The sequence below is a fragment of the Giraffa tippelskirchi genome, chromosome 7 (assembly GCF_054371585.1).
Source record: "Giraffa tippelskirchi isolate mGirTip1 chromosome 7, T2T-mGirTip1v1.2.pri, whole genome shotgun sequence".
Lineage (NCBI taxonomy): Eukaryota > Metazoa > Chordata > Mammalia > Artiodactyla > Giraffidae > Giraffa > Giraffa tippelskirchi.
The window spans coordinates 87434257-87449600 of record NC_137281.1 but is presented as its reverse complement, the minus strand read 5'-3'; the positions used below and the strand labels follow the sequence as shown (position 1 = coordinate 87449600).

Here is a 15344-nt window from a genome sequence, read left to right as displayed (position 1 = left end):
TGATTAAGAAAACATTTTAAAAGGAGCTAATGAGGTACTTCCCTGGTGGTCCAGTGGTTAAGACTCCAAGCTTCCAAAGCAGGGAACTCGGACTCAATCCTTGATCTGGGAACTAAGATCCTGTATGCTGAGTGGCCAAAAAAAAAAAGGTAGCTAAAGAAAAAGTGGCATGATATATACAGAGGAACAAAAAGCAGAATCATAACACATTTCTCATGAGAAATAATGTAAGCAAGACAATGGAGGGACATCTTTAAATAGCTGGGTTGTAGGGAGGAAAACAGTCAGCCTAGAATTCTGTACTCAGCAAGAATATTTTTTGAGAACAAAGGTGATGTACTATTTTAGATAGGGCAAGGATATCTCTTCTTAACCACTTCTATTCAACATTGTACAGGGGTTCTGGGCAGTGCAATAAGGTAAGAAGAAGAAACAAAATGTATCTAGATTTGGAAGGAAGAAATCATCTAGGTTAGAAAAGGAGTAAAACTGCCTGTGTTAATAGGTAACATGGTTGTCTAATGAAATCTACTATAAAGCTATGAGAAGTGTTAAGTGAGTTTACCAAGGTTGGAGGATATAGGACCAACATACAAAGATCAATTCATTCCTATACACTAGCAATTAACAATCAGAAATTTTTAGAAAACCACTTAAATAGTGTTAGAACATGATATATTTAGGAATAAATCTAACAAATATGCATCACACCTGTATACTGAAAACTCTTAACACATTTCTGAGACAAATTAAAGACCTAAATAAATGAAAGTCACCATGTTCATGGGCTAAAAGACAGTTATTTCCCTCCAGATTGACCTAGAGTCAATGTAATCTAATAAAAATTTCAACAGCTTCTTTCATAGAAATTGACAAGCTGATTCTAAAATCTATATGGAAATACAAATAACTTAGAAATTCAAACAACTTTGTGAAAAAACAAAGCTGGAGAACTAACACTGATTTCAAGACTTATATGAAGCTACAGTAATTAATACAGTTGGTATAAAGATAGACAAATAGAGAGTCCAGAAAAAGACCCACATACATATAGATGCTGATGTTTGACAAAGACGTAAAGGAAATATAGAGGACAAAGAATAGTCTTTTCAATAAATGGTGTTGGAACAATTGGATATCCGTATATGAAATAATAACTTCAAACCACACTTCACAATCTAATACAAACATTACCTTAACATGGGTCTTAGAGCTAAATGTAAGACCTAAAACCATATCATTCCAGAAGAAAATATAAGAGAAAAATCTCTGTAATCTTGGGTTATGCAAAGATTTATTAGAAACATGCCCCAAATGCCTACAATAATCAACTCTTCTGGGAAGCCCTGATCCTGACCCTCCCAGACAGTTATTTTTTTTCCCCACTCTTCTATCTGAGCACTTTATATACAATATTCATCAAATCATATTGTATCTGTTTACATCTCTCTCCTCCACCAAACACACCGAGTGAAGATCGCATCTTAATTATTTTAATATCTACAAAGTTTGATAAATGTTAGTTATATGATGTCTCCAACTCTGAGCTTAATCAGGGAGAAAATTTTTTCCCAGGAGCCTCCCAGCGTATTTCTTGATGTCTCATTGGCCAGAACTGTGTCATAGGGTTATCTCTAAGCAAATCACTAGTTAATGGAATTACCATGATTTTCCTGGACCAATTACACTTCACTCTTCGGGGATGGGCTTACCTTCCCCAAGGAGCTGTGCCTGTTTGGGTAGGCTGGCTGCAGAGAACTTGCAGAGGTGTGGGGATAGTGGAGTTAGTGGCATAAACCAGGCTGCTTCATTTTCCATTGTGAGGGTGTAATTCACAAACAACCTAGCCTTATACCTAGATTTCAGAAGGAAAAATTATAGTATATCACTATCTTTGAAAATAAAAAGAACAACACAGCTCTACTACAGTAGGAAGAGTCCAATTATTCATCTGAAACAGCAAGATTCTGTACTGGGCTTTTTATAACTTTTTAGATAATACATCTATCGAAAAAGCTTGGTAAGCTTTATTGCTGAATCATTTACATCAACTCGTACAATTCTGAATATTTATTATTTTTCACAGTAGCCACTGTTTTAGAACATATGTTATTATATAAACATTCTTCACAAATCTTAAAACTAATTGAAGCATAGCTATCTTTATAGTAAATGCTAGAAAAAAAAAAGAAACACCAAAAAACTAGCCAGTGTTGTGGATCCCAGGAGTTTGTATTTTCGCTGTGAATATAGCAGCTTAGAGAAAATAGGGTACAAGAAAAAAAATGTGTAAATGTTTCTAACCTAACCAATCTGGCCAGCAAGCATTTCACTGAGAAAAACTGGCTTCTTTATTTAAAGGAAAAATTCATATTTCTGGTTTTATGTGTTTTTATCATTCGCTTGGTTCTGTTTTGTTAAATAGGATCTTGTATTTTTCTTCCACACTGTAAACTGCTGCTGCTGCTGCTAAGTCGCTTCAGTCATGTCCAACTCTGTGCGACCTCATAGACGGCAGCCCACCAGGCTTCTCTGTCCCTGGGATTCTCCAGGCAAGAATACTGGAGTGGGTTGCCATTTCCCTCTCCAATGCATGCAAGCATGCTAAGTTGCTTCAGTTGTGTCAGACTCTTTGGACCCTATGGACAGCAGCCCACCAGGCTCCTCTGTCCACAGAATTCTCTAGGTAAGAACACATCAGACACTATTTGGGCCATTTCAGGATATGGAAGCCCTGACGCAATCGTTCAGTCCAGAGTACTTGAAAGGACAGTTTTCAGGTTCTGGAACAAGCCAACAGGGAGAAGAGGAGACCCGGGAGCTGTATTTTCATCCCCTCCACAGACTATTCAATGACTTACACCTTTAGAGCTCTGAGGGGAAACATGTTCGTAATCTATGTTCACTGCCCTTCCTCCAATCCACATGTCAAAGGGAAATCGCTCAGCTCCAAGACTGAATTCCCTAACTACCTAGTTCTCCTCAAACCAGTCTTGCAGTAGGTCAAAACTGCCATCAGATCCACCCTAGCTGATCCAGGAGGTTTGACAGGCCTTCCTTGTTTTGACCTGAGCAGGGTCAGGAACCAGGAGTGCTGACCTCATAGTAGGCTGTATATGCAGCCTTGTTCCTAGAGTCCTGTCCTCTTGGGACCAAAGCATCAGCAGTAATTTAGGTTATAGCTTCAGCTGTCTCTGCAAAGTTGGGAGAAGGCACAACCTCAAGAAGAGACATGATGAGAAACCTTTCCTGCTTAGTAGCCATTCCTTTTTCTGAAGTTTGAAACGGCATTATCTGAGGCTAAAGAATAGAGGACAAAAGTGGTACTGCTGAGTACCATGTCCCTGCATGGACCCCAGTCAGTGACTTGAGGTAACTGGAGCTGCAGGACCCCAAGAAAGTGGAAAATGTGCTAGACCCTGCATCCAGAGCAGAGAGCCAGTGCCCAGAATTCATCAGTTATCAGTTCTGCTCGCTGATCAACCAGGATTGAGCAATGTTAGACTGACCATATCATTTTCTCCAGGTGCTCAGAAGGCATCACAGAGGTCGCATTTTCCTCCAAAGCTCTAAGGTTTGAGGATGTAGTGCTGCAGAATCCTAGATTCTGGAGGAAAGATGGACTGGACTATGAGTCTGGAAGGTCCTGGACAATGATTACTTTTTAGTCACTCAGTCGTGTCCAACTCTTTTGTGACCCCATGGATTGGGATTATCCAGGCAAGAATACTGGAGTGGGTTGCCATTTCCTTTCTCCAGGGGATCTTACCAACCCAGACATCAAACCCGAGTCTCTTGCATTGCAGGCAGATTCTTTACCATTTGAGCCACCTGGGAAGCCCTGGACAATGATACCAGGGCAAATGAAGCTGGTTGTAATTGTTCTGCAGTATGGATGTAACAACTATCTTAAATTCTCTGTGATGTTCAAAAGCTCATTGAAAACAATTTGCAGTATTTGCATAATACAGATCAATCCTATATTCATTGGAAGGACTGAAGCTGAAGCTCCAATACTTTGGCCACCTGATGTGAACAGTTGACTCATTGGAAAAGACCCTGATGCTGGGAAAGATTAAGGGCAGGAGGAGAAGGGGGTGACAGAGGATGAGATGATTGGATGGCATCACTGACTTAGTGGACATGAGTTTGAGCAAGCTCCAGCAGATGGTGAAGGACAGGGGAGCTTGGTGTGCCCACGGGTCACAAAGAAGTCAGACACAACTGAGAGACTGAATAACAACAAAGATGCAAGCTGAAATAAGCCTACCATTTCAGAGGAAAATAAAATAATATTCAGGGTCATAGCATAAGAACTTTCCTCATTACTTAAACTATGGTTTCATAAAAGTGACTCTATAAATAAATAAATAATTTAAAAACTTCCCTCAAATCCTTGACTGTGCCTGAACAGAACAAAGTTCTAAAAAATTCAGTAGAAAGCAACAGCTGGGTTTAGTGGTAGAGATTTCAGTAGCTGTCTGGTGCTCTGGAGAGGCGCTCTCCATTGACTTCCATGTCTTAAGAATAAGGATCATGTTCAAGGACTAAGGACTTCAGAATAAAGGATGAAAAACTAAAATAGCCCCATTCTAATACAGCTTAAAACCAAACCTCCATAAGATCAGGGTAATCTTCCAATGATTTAACTGCTGCTAGAACAAATCCTGGGCTCTTCAAAAGAAGGTGAAGACAATCCATAGTCTCTTACAATGTATCATCCAAAATGTAGAATAATATACAGCCAAAAGTCAGCAGATATGTGAAGAAGCAGGATTATGTGATCCATAGTTCTAAACAACAACAACAACAACAAAATGGTCATTAGAAATAGACCCACAGACCATCTAAATGTTTCAATTAGCAAGCAAGAATTTTTTAATAGTTTTAAAATTTATCAAAGGATTTAAGGGAAAGGGGGATATAATGGGTGAAAACTGAGAATCCTAAAAAAAAATACAATAAAATAAAATTCTTAGAACTGAAAAACACAATACATAAATTTTAAAAATCTATTGTATGAGCTTAATAGATAGAACAACCCAGAGGAACGGATTGATAACCTTAAAGATAGACCAATAGAAATCATCCAAACTGAAGTACACAGAGAAAAAAATATTGAAAAAAACTCACCAGACTCTCAAAGACCTGGGGAGCAATCTTAAGTAGTTTTAACTGGGGTTCCAGAAGGAGAAGAGAGAATGGGGCAGGAAATACATTTGAAGAAATGGCCAAAATTGTTTCCAAATTTGATTAAAAACATTACAGACCACAGATCCAAAAAGCCTAATAAACCTCAAGTAGCATAATTACAAAGAAAACCACATCTAAGCACATCATAATCAAACTTCTGAAAAATAAAGATCAAGAGAAAAATTGAAAAGCAGCCAGAGGGAAAAAAAAGACACATTACATGCAAGAAACAATGATAAGAATTAGAGCTGACTTCTCATCAAAAATAATGGGGGGCTAGAAAACGATCGAACAAACTTTTCAGAGTGCTGAGAGAAAAACAATAACAAAACTATCAACTCATAATTCTGTTAAGTAAAAACATCCTTCAAAATTGAAGGAGGAATGAAAACACTCAGATAGTGAAAAGCTGAAAGAATTCATCACTAGAAAGCTTGTACTGTAAGAGATGCTAAGGAAAATTTCGGCAGAAGGCAAATGATACCAGGGGGAGACCTAGAACTACAGGAAAAAAAAATATGATCACTGGAACTTGTAGATATAAACATGAAAATAAAGACATTTTTCCTTACTTTTCTTAAATTCTTCATGAAATAGTTGACTGTTCATAGCAAAAAAAAAAAAACACCTTACAATGTCACATGGGATTTATAATTTATGTACAAGTAAAATGCATGATGACAAGTACACGAAGGATGTGAGGATGAGTTAAATAAAATTATACAGTTGAAAGATTTCTATGTTACATATAAAGTGGTGTAATGTTTAGTCAAGTTAGACTATAATAAATTAGTGTAGATTATAACTGTGATAGCAACCACAAAAAGCATAATACAATTTATTTTGCTTGAAAGCTAATAGAAGAGATAAATTAAATAGTTTTTTAAATGCTTCAGTTCAGTCACTCAGTCGTGTCTGACTCTTTGCGATCCCATGAATTGCAGCACACCAGGCCTCCCTGTCCATCACCAACTCCCGGAGTTTACCCAAACCCATGTCCATCGAGTCGGTGATGCCATCCAGCCATCTCATCCTCTGTCGTCCCCTTCTCCTCCTGCCCCCAATCCTTCCCAGCATTAGAGTCTTTTCCAATGAGTCAACTCTTCGCATGAGGTGGCCAAAGTATTGGAGTTTCAGCTTCAACATCAGTCCTTCCAATGAACACCCAGGACTGATCTCCTTTAGGATGGACTGGCTGGATCTCCTTGCAGTCCAAGGGACTCTCAAGAGTCTTCTCCAACACCACAGTTCAAAAGCATCAATTCTTTGGCACTCAGCTTTCTTCACTGTCCAACTCTCACATCCATACAAGATCACTGGAAAAACCATAGCTTTGACTAGACGGACCTTTGTTGGCAAAGTAGTGTCTCTGCTTTTCAATATGCTATCTAGGTTGGTCATAACCTTCCTTCTAAGGAGTAAGCGTCTTTTAATTTCATGGCTGCAATCACTTAGCTAACCCGAAAGAAGGCAAGAACAGAGAGGACAAAGAAAAATCAAATAGTAAGATGATAGACTCCAAATCAGTCATTGCTATAATTACATTAAATGTATAGTAAATAGCCAGTCCATTTAAGAAACAGACATGTTCAGATGCATTAAAAAAGCAAGACCCAGTCATATGTTACTTGTGAAAGTGAAAGTCACTCAATCGTGTCCGGCTTTTTGCGACCCCATGGACTATACAGTCCATGAAATTCTCCAGGCTAGAATACTGGAGTGGGTAGCCTTTCCCTTCTCCAGCAGATCTTACCAACCCAGGGATCAAACCCAGGTCTCCCACATTGCAGGCAGATTCTTTACCAGCTGAGCCACAAGGGAAGCCCAAGAATACTGGAGTGGGTAGCCTATCCCTTCTTCAGGGGATCTTCCCCACCCAGGAATTGAACTGGGGTCTCCTGAATTGCAGGCAGATTCTTTACCAACTGAACTATGAGGGAAGCCCATTACTTATGAAAGACAAAAATAAAGAAAAGAAAGTGAAGTTGCTCAGTCGTGTCCGACTCTTTGCGACCCTATGGACTGTAGTCTACCAGGCTCCTCAGTCCATGGAATATTCCAGGCAAGAGTACTGGAGCGGGTTGCCATTTCCTTCTCCAAGGGATCTTCCTGACCCAGGAATTGAACCCGGGTCTCCCTCATTGGAGGCAGACGCTTTACCATCTGAACCACAAGGGAAGCCCATTAATATCAAAGTGTACTTCAAAATAAAGAGTACTTTAGGAGAGAAAAGGAACATTTCACAATGATAAAGGGATCCATTTATGCAGTAGATATAACAACTCTAAATTTTATGAGCCTAAAAACAACTTTACAAAAAATGGAAATAAAAACCATAAAACTATTTAAATTAAAAACTAAAACATAAGTAAATATTTATCAAATCACAGGATGGTAAACTGTCTTAAAAATTATGCAAAGACAGAATCTATAAAAGCAAGATTTGAATTCTTAAATATTTGAGCTTTGGTATATTAAAAAATAACCAGAGACATAAGAGGAGAAATTATAAATTAGAAAAAAATATATATGAACAGCAAAAAAAATCTATGAGAAAAGTCTAGGGACATCAACAAATTAAAGCATTTGTCATTCTAGGAAGAACAGTTTCAAATTGAAGGTTTGTACCTGACTGCATCCCAGGCAGACAATGCAATTAGAGGCATACCTCAGAGACAGTGTTCAGTTCCAGGCCACTGCAGTAAAGTGAGTATCCCAAGAGTACACAAATTTTTTGGTTTCCCAGTGCATGTAAAATTACATTCACACTATACTGTATTTCATTATGTGTGCAATTCATACGTGCATGCTAAGTCACTTCAGTCATGTCTGACTCTTTGCGACTCCATGGACTGTAGCCTACCAGGCTTCCCTGTCCATAGGATTCTCCAGGCAAGAATACTGGTGTGGGTTGCCATGCCCTCCTCCAGGGGATCTTCCCAACCCAGGGATCAAACCCACTTCTCTTATGTCTCCTGCATTGGCAGGTGAGTTCTTTATCGCTAGTGCCACCTGGGAAGTCCATGTGTGCAATTGCATTATGTAAAAAAAAAAAAATACAACTTACACACCTTAATTAAAAGTACTTTATTGTTAAAAAATATTAACCATCATCTGAGCCTTTAGCAAGCTGTAATAAAAGATCACTAATCCTAGATCCTATAACAAATATAATAACAATGAAAAAGATTGAAATATTGTGAGAATTATCAAAATGCGACACAGACACAGAGTAAGCAAATATTGTACTAATAGACTTGCTTGTTGCAGGGTTGCCAGAAGACTTCAATTTGTAAAAAACCACACACAGTATCTGTGAAGCACAATAAAACAAGGTGTGACCTAAATGTAAGGCCAGAGACTATAAAGCTCTTAGAAGAAAACCTAGGCAGAACACTCTTTGACATAAATCACAGCAAGATCCTCTATGACCCACCTTCTAGAGTAATGGAAATAAAAACAAAAACAAGTGGGACCTAATTAAACTTAAAAGCTTTTGCACAACAAAGGGACTAACCCCATGGACTATACAGTCCATGGAATTCTCCAGTCTAGAATACTGGAGTGGGTAACCATTCCCTTCTCCAGGGGATCTTTCCAACCCACAGATCGAACTCAGGTCTCTTGCACTGCAGGTGGATTCTTTACCAGCTGAGCCACCAGGGAAGCCCAAAGGAACTATAAGCAAGATGAAATGACAATCTTCAGAATGGGAGAAAATAATAGCAAATGAAACAACTGACAAAAGTGTATCTCCAAAATATACAAGCAGCTTCTGCAGCTCAATACCAGAAAAACAACCCAATCAAAAAGTGGGCAGAAGACCCTAACAGACATTTCTTCAAAGAAGACATCAGTTTAATTCAGTTGCTCAGCTGTGTTTGACTCTTTGTGACCCCATGGACTGCAGCATGCCAGGCTTCCCTGTCCATCACCAACTCCTGGAGCCTACTCAAGCTCATGTCCATCAAGTCAGTGATGCCAGCCAAACATCTCATCCTCCGTCATCCCCTTCTCCTCCCTCTCTCAATCTTTCTCAGCATCAGGGTCTTCTCCAATGAGTTAGTTCTTTGCATCAGGTAGCCAAAGTATTGGAGTTTCAGCTTCAGCATCAGTCCTTCCAGTGAATATTCAAGACTGATTTCCTTTAGGATTGACTGGTTTGATTTCCTTTAGGATTGACTGGTTTGATCTCCTTGCAGTCCAAGGGACTCTCAAGAGTCTTCTCCAACCACAGTTCAAAAGCATCAATTCTTCGGCGCTCAGCTTTCTATATAGTCCAACTCTCACATCCATACATGACTACTGGAAAAACCATAGCTTTGACTAGACGGACCTTCGTTGGCAAAGTAATGCCTCTGCTTATTAATATACACCCTAGGTTGGTCATAGCTTTTCTTACAAGGAGCAAGTGTTTTTTAATTTCATGGCTGCAGTCACCATCTGTAGCGATTTTGGAGCCCCCAAAATAAAGTCTGTCACTGTTTCCATTGTTTCCCTTCTATTTGCCATGAAGTGATGGGACCAGATGACATGATCTTAGTTTTCTGAATGTTGAGCTTTAAAGCCAAGAAGACCTACAGAGGCTAATAAACACAGGAAAAGATGCTCAACATTGCTCATTATTAGAGAAACGCTAATTAAAACTGCAATGAGGTATCACCTCACACCAGTCAGAATGGATAGCATCAAAAAATCTACAAACAATAAATGTTGGAAATAGTGTGGCGAAAAGGGAACTTTCTTGCATTGTTGATGGGAATATGAATTGATGCAGTCACTATGGAGAACAGTATGGAGACTCCTTAAAAGGCTAGGAATAAAACAATCGTATGACCCAACAATCCCACTACTGGGCATATATCCTGAGAAAACCAGAATTGAAAGAGACCCATTGCAGCACTATTTATAATAGCTAGGACATGAAAACAACTTAGATGTCCATCAACAGATGAATGGATAAAGAAGCTGTGGTCCATGTACACAGTGGAATATTACTCAGCCATGAAAGGAACACATTTGAGTCAGTTCTAACGAGGCAGATGAACTACGGTCCATTATACAGAGTGAAATAAGTCAGAAAGAGAAAAACAAATATTGTATATTAACGCATATACAGGGAATCTAGAAGGATGGTACTGATGAACTTATCTGCAGGACAGCAATGGAGACAGAGACATAGAGAAAATCCTTGTGGACATGGCAGGGGAAGGAGAGGGTGGGAAGTTTTGAGACAGTGTGTTATGCAGCAAAAGTTAACCAGTGCATTTTGCCAGAAAAAGTTTTCTGACTATCCCCAAATTATATGATGAACAGGATGATGATACATGAAAGAAAATAAGCACATCTCTTTCTTAGACCCCTATATCCCTAGGGGCTTAGGATAAACATGTAATTAGCTGAAATGCTTTCTTACAGTCATTACAAAAGTGCATTTTAGAGGTAGAGGTGAACCAGAGATTCTCTTGATTACTTGGAGTATGGGTTGGACTTTTTAGAACCACTCAAAGCCCTCCAGTATATTTCATGCTGGTCTCTCCCCCACCTCACCCGCAGCTCTACAAATTTTCTTTTAGGATAGGAAGAGCTAACTAAATACAGGGGAGACTTAAAATCATTCATCATAATGAAGGGAAAACTATAACTTCTTTTTTATATTTACTTTTATTACATCTTTTAAAAATTTATGTTTTTGTTTAAAAAATTTTATATACAAAATATATTAGTATAGTACTATAGGCACACAATTTTAAAATTTATAAATGCTCAAAATAACTTTTATAGATAGCATTAAAGACATCTGCAGACCCCTAGTATAGACACACCTCTAAATTTCTGTATGTTAGACATGGCAGGACACAGAAAATGTAGCTCAACTCTAATCCTCCTTGAAGGAAAGTCTCAGTTCCTACATCCCTCAGATCCCACCCTTCTAGGCTCCTTCCCAGGAAACTTCTTCTAATGGGTCTTGGAGCTTATTCTCTAACAGTAATTAATTGAACACTTGTTTTGTGCCAGAGCTAGTTCCTGGGTATATGAACAGTTCCTGGGTATACAATAAACAAAAATGGGTCCTGGGTATATAATGAACAAGAGTCCTAGGCTCTACCCTAAGGGAACCTGCAAGCTGTTTTAGTCTTTGGGGTCTGCTTTAACAGAATACAATAGAATGGCTGGCTTATGAACAACAGGAATTTATTTCCCACAGTTCTGGAGGTAGAAATTTCAAGATCAAGTCTCCAGAATATTCAATATATGGTAAAGGCCTGGTTCCTGGTTCATGGATAGCTGTCTTGCTGTGCCTTCACATGGCAGAGGGACAGAGAAAAGTAAGGTCTCTGGTCACTCTTTTAAGGTACTAATTCATTCATTAGGGCCCCGTCCTCACAACCTCATCTAATCTTAATTACTTGCCCGAAGTCTCACCTATTAATACCATTACCTTGGAAAGTCAGGTTTCAACACATGAGTTTGGGCGTCAGGAGGACACAAGCACTGAATCTATACCACAAACTCTCTCTTCACATAACCCCATGTCTCTTCCTGGGAAAAGATAATATATCCACCTCCATGAAGCAGAATCCCAGCTCTCATCCCTGATCTTGAGAGGACAGAACACTACATAGTTGCCATAGAAAACTCAGATCCATGTTGATGCGTTCATGAATCAGCAAACAGCTGTGGAGAGAAAAAAGAGAAAACCCCAAGGGATGTTTCCTGAAAGAGTAAGACAAAAACATTCTCCCTGTCTGACTTGGCCTCACTCCACAGCTAGCGCCAGCCTTTCCCGAGTCACAGCTGGATGAAGAAGGCAAGTAGGGGAGTGCTTTAAGAGTGACCTGACAAGAAAAGATGCTGTCTCCCCCTCCCATCCCTTTCTTCCCTCACAGAAGATGCCAGAGGAGATCACTGGGCACCTGGTTGTACCCACAAGGGGAATACTCTTGATGGTGAAAAGAGAATTCATGCCTACATCCATTTGGGCTGAAGAAAGCAATGAGTTAGTGCCATGAAGGAGGGGTGAAGGATGAAGGAGGGAGAAAGTGCCTGTTCTTTTGATGACATCAATTTTGCTGTTATTGTTGTTCAGTCACTAAGTCGTGTCCGACTCTCTATGACTCCATGGACCGCAGCACACCAGGCTCCTCTGTCCTCCACTTTCTCCCGGAGTTGGCTCAAATTCATGTCCAGTGACTCAGTGATGCTATCTAACCATCTCATCCTCTGCCACTCCCTTCTCCTTTTACCTTCAATTTTTCCCAGCATCAGGGTCTTTCTCAATGAGTCAGCTGTTCACATTAGGTGGCCAAAATATTGGAGTTTCAACTTCAGCAACAGACCTTCCAATGAATATTCAGGCATCAATTTTACTCTCACTGTTTTTGAAGAGTCAAATGGTTTCTAAAACACTCCACCACTTTCTTCCCTCTCTTCCATACTTTTCCCCCTATTACGTTCTTTCTTCTTTGCTGTCCCCCAAAACCCAAAGCTGTGCCAAGAATGGAAGAAGGAAACAGTATGCTTTTATAAGATGTGCTTCATGAGGGTTGGCAGGAAAAGAGACAAATCGTTTTTTAAAGTTGGTATATTTGTCTTTTTATTATTGAGCTGTAAGAGGGTTTTAAAAAATATTTATTTATTTGGTTGCACCAGGTCTTAGTTGCAACACCTAGGATCTTCATTGCGGCATCAAACTCCTAGTTGCTGCATGTGGGATCTAGTTCCCTGATCAGGGATTGAACCAGGGCTTCCTGCATTAGGAGCTTGACATCTTAGCCACTGGACCACCAGGGAAGTCCTGAGACAAATAATTTTATCTCATTTTCTTCCTATGGGCCAAGGGAAGAAGAGGAGAGGTGACTTTGTATTATGTTATTTAAGTACTGTTAACTTTACATGATGGCTTTTAAATTACAAGCTATCAAGGAGAAGAGTAAACACCACCCAAGGACTTTGCATCCTCTTCTGAGTAAAGGATTTATGCATTTTCAGTTGATGCAGAATAGTTGCATCATGTTAGATAAAAATATGACCTTGTCATTGTCTTTATATATTTAAAGATTAAGGAGACGTGTATGGATGCCAAGTTGAAAAAGGGAGGGCTTGTGATGGTTAATTTTATGAGTCAACTTGGCTGGGCCACAGTTTCCAGATACCTGGTCAAACATTATTCTGGATGTTTCTACAAAGGTGTTTTTTGGATGAGATTACAGTTAAATTGGTGAGCTTTGAGTAAAGCAGATTACCCTCCATAATATGGGTGGGACTTGGCCAGTCAGTTGAAAAGTTTGATAGCAAGACCTCCCCTAAGCAAGAAGGAATTCTACCAACAAATGGCCTTTGCACATAAACTGCAACTCTTCCTTGGATTTCCAGACCTATAGCCTATCCGATCAGATTTTGGATTTGCCAAGCTTCATGATCCTGTGAGTCAATTCCTTAAAATAAATCACTTTGATGTACTTGGCAAGATGTATCAACAATTTCTGAAAGCTCCATACTTGTGTGAGCTGCCCTTCAGTCTGCACTGGGCTGTAGGTGCCCACCTATCTTCATCAAAGGCTGTGCTCACCAAAGGAGACAGGACTGTAAGCCTGGAGTCTCATGGAAAGAGGACAGGATAGCTCAGTCCCCAACCCCATCTGATTGCTGCTTTGCCAGCCAAATGCTACAAATAATCTTTCAAATAAAGTCTCTTGCTTATCTATTACAATTCTATCATATTTCAACATTGGTTAAACCATTTCAGAATTTTTTAAAAGGAATTAATAAAAACATGAAAATATTTTGGAAGACGTTGCCAACATAGAAATCCAACAAAAAGATCAACTCTCAATTTGCAGAAGTTTACAAAAAGAAGAACAAGAACAAAGGGAGTAGAATTCTTTTTTTTTTTTTAAGAGAAGGCAAAAACTCCAGAATTGTCCAAAAAAATGTCATACATTGAAAATCACATCGGCAGAGTCTCTGGAAAAGTAAGTATCAAAAGAAATTCTGAGACATAGCTTCTTCAACATTTTCAACTACAGGGAAAGATAAACTGACACATTTCCAAACAAGAAACTTTGGATGGTGTTCACAGGAACAAGTCCTTGGGCTGGGCTCTCGATTTCCTGCCTCTCTTTAGCAATTAGTCCCAATGAGGGGCGGGGGAGAGGGGGGGTTGCAGGTAGCACCTTCCCCTGAAGACTTGAGTTGAAAGGTATGACTTAAAAGTGACACATTATATCTGGTTTTCATTTTTGCAGGAAGGTAGCAGACTCTTTGTACTGTCTAAACTCAGCCCACAGCCTTACGCCAAGGGGACTCAAAGAAGCACCATAGAATACTAAAGGTTGTAATTAGATAACATACTTTGGTATCTAGTTATTTTTATTGAAGAGAATGTATAGTAACTTCCAAATACCACCAGAAAAGTAACTGATTTTGCTTTAAATGTTGCAATCAGTGAGGCCTCAAAGCAAATAAAGCAACCTAAAAGAGAAAAAATAATGGGGGATGGAGAGGAACTCAAATTCTTTTTTTTTTAATTAATTAATTTATTTGACTGCATCAGGTCTTAGTTGAGGGGTTGCAGCACGGGCTTAGTAATCTTAGGTCCCCAACCAGGAATTGAACCTACGTCCCCTGCATTGCAAGGCAGATTCTTAACCACTGGACCATCAGGGAAGCCCCTCAGATTCTTAAGAACAGGAAAATTTAAGGAAAGTGAGAAGCTGTGTAGACCTGAAAGCCAATGTTGCTTATCTTCTTAAAACGAGGTGCCCCAAACTGCAATTAATGCAGTAGTTTTGAATTAAGAATGATTTATGTGGTACCCTTGCCACTGCACATGACTTTGCCTTTAGTAGACAAGAGAGAGGACCAGATTTACATTTTAAAATGTCAAAAATAAAATAGATCCTTTCTGTCGCTTTATTTATGCTCCTGGTCTCTTACTTGAGCTAATATTGAGATCAGCATGTTTCCTGAATCAGAATAGAGTGTGTGCTGGCAGTATATCTCTGGGAGAAGGTGCCCTCAGCAAGTGTGGGTGCAGTGCTATCATTATCACAGAAGCTGTATCTGGTTATCACCTTTAACAACCATAGCAGTTAAGATCTGAGTCCAGGATTACCAAACAACCTTGATTATAAGTAACCTCTCTTAGA

General features: G+C 39.3%; 1 long non-coding RNA gene across 1 annotated transcript in view; it reads left to right on the top strand.

The window, feature by feature from the left end:
* The window catches only part of LOC145512563 (uncharacterized), a 106234-nt gene extending 96557 nt beyond the window's left edge, over nt 1–9677 (top strand). Inside the window, exons 6-7 of the long non-coding RNA XR_014058612.1 lie at nt 7792–7899; nt 8464–9677. This is a non-coding gene — a long non-coding RNA (uncharacterized LOC145512563). The remainder of the gene's footprint in view (nt 1–7791; nt 7900–8463) is intronic.
* Nucleotides 9678–15344: the final 5667 nt, after the last annotated feature.